The sequence below is a fragment of the Malus domestica genome, chromosome 15, assembly GCF_042453785.1.
Source record: "Malus domestica chromosome 15, GDT2T_hap1".
Classification (NCBI taxonomy): Eukaryota; Viridiplantae; Streptophyta; class Magnoliopsida; order Rosales; family Rosaceae; genus Malus; species Malus domestica.
This window is the reverse complement of record NC_091675.1, coordinates 13,494,753-13,496,841: the sequence shown is the minus strand read 5'-3', so window position 1 is coordinate 13,496,841 and position 2,089 is coordinate 13,494,753. Positions and strand designations below refer to the sequence as shown.

At 31.3% G+C, this 2,089-nt stretch overlaps 1 long non-coding RNA gene across 1 annotated transcript; it reads left to right on the top strand.

Annotated features, from left to right (window-relative positions):
* LOC114821728 (uncharacterized) lies at positions 1 to 1,818 on the top strand. The gene is made up of 3 exons (XR_011576228.1): positions 1 to 197; positions 531 to 589; positions 1,647 to 1,818. It is a non-coding gene; the product is annotated as an uncharacterized lncRNA (long non-coding RNA).
* Positions 1,819 to 2,089: the final 271 nt, after the last annotated feature.

The window sequence follows — 2,089 nt, the reverse complement described above, 5'->3', positions numbered from 1 at the left end:
TCACTACTCTCTGCCTCTCCCATCTGTACCCCCTTTGCAACTCTCCTTCTCCCTCTCGGTAAAACCGAGAACCACCACCGTAATCCCTGGAGCTTTTGCGCTGATTCTAGTTTTTTAATGATTTCCAAGAAACGCAGTCTGCGATGCCTGATCCGGCCTGATTTGAAGAAGATTTCTCAAGCGACTGTAATTTTATGGTAAGTTGGCTTAAAGTAGTTCCAAAATTTGGGATTGTTTGGGATATTTTTAGATTTTTCTGATTCTTGAAAAAAACCATGGTTAAGAGTAAATTAATTATATTTTCATTTCATTTAATTCAGGTAACCGTCTTCAATTTTTGGGTTTGAACACTAGAACCAGTGATCTTTGAACAAGGTTGGTTCTTGAATATTTTTATTTATATCCTTTTGGTTGTTTGAATGGACTTCCTGTAATCTAAATGAAGCTAAATTGAATATCTGTTTTTGTATAATGTATTTGCTTTGTTAAATTAGTTATTTTTGGTTGAAAATTTTTGTTTGGTTTTGCAGATCAAAGGGGTCAAGCAGTGGAGGAGTGGGTTAATAGTTATGTGTTCTTCTTGATAATTGTATGTGTTTATGCCCTCATGATATTGTGAGATATCGTGGGATTGTTTGTGATTTGATTAAATAGATAGTATGCTTTTCAACATTATTACATGCTTCAGTTTTTTTGGAACTCATGGATCATTAGATTTACTATATTTGTTGATGCATTGAGTAACTTATTTGATTTTAGCTTTCCTACCCCAGTGAATATGTGATTTACTGCATTCTCCGCCTTATTTTCATTTTAAAAAAGGAATTTTTTTTTATGAATTAATAATAAATAAAAAACTGAGAATATAAATTTAGGAAAGAACAACGAGTGTAAATCTACAATCTATATTATTAATTGTATGTAAAAATTGATTAAAAATACCAAATCAATAACTCACAACTAAGAATGTGAGTAAATCTTGCTATATGTGCTATACAAATGTTGTTTTATAACAACTGTATGTAAGTCTATTCTACTTGAGATTATAACATGAAAAACTCCACAGAATAAGACTGCAGCAGCTGCAGCTCCACCATCATTTCTGAAAAATTTGGTAAAAAGTCTCTTCTCTGCAATTTTTTTTTTTTTTTAATAATGAACCAATGAATGCACAAAAAAGTTTAGCATGCTCTGATTTTTGTGTCTTGATAGCACAGATTTACTGAGTCAATTACCTGCTTTGCAACAGCTTCTTTCTTTCCTTCTTGATTGCCAGGTACGGATGCATGCATTATAATTATTTTTTTGTAGTTTAATTATCCTCCTTGAAATTTCTATAAAAACATTCATTTTTCCTGCGTTTTAAAGTTGAATAATGTAGTTTTTGGAGTGAACATAATTTCATGTACAAGTCACTTGCTTTTCATTTTTCAGGTTGTGTTCTGTTAATGTCAGATGCTTCAAGAAGCACTTCTATGTTTTTTTAAGGGAGCATTTGGACCTTGATAGAAACTTCAAACATGTTTTAAGTAAAAACATTTATAGCAAAAGCGCTTGAAAGTTTAAGTGCTTCTTATAGAAGATCTTTCAGATGACTAATAAGCCCTTTGTTTCATTGCAATTGAAGATTTGGTTTTGGATTTCAGATCAAGCTCTCTGAGTACATTGGGAATAAGTATGTGATTCTCTTTTTTTACGCATTTGACGTCACATTTGTTTGTCCTATAGGTAAGCATGTTTTCGTAATCAGCATTTCTGCGTTGTACATGTTTTGTGTAAATAGTTTTTACATATATACGCACAAAGCTTATAACACATATAGTCCATTATTCTAACAGTTATATACAATACTGATAATCTATTTCACATTCCCACGACAACGTGCAAGTTATCTATATATACGAATTTGATAAGCAATGTCCATTATCTAAAATTTGGGACTGGTCATAAAAAAGGGTTGTTACTTTTTATAAAGGAAACCTAATGAAAAGGGTTTGAAAACTTTGAGTTTTAATGATAAGAACAAAATAAAGGGTAAAGTGAATAATACCAGGATTGACTTTTTAGTGTAAAAATGTGGTTTTTCGTT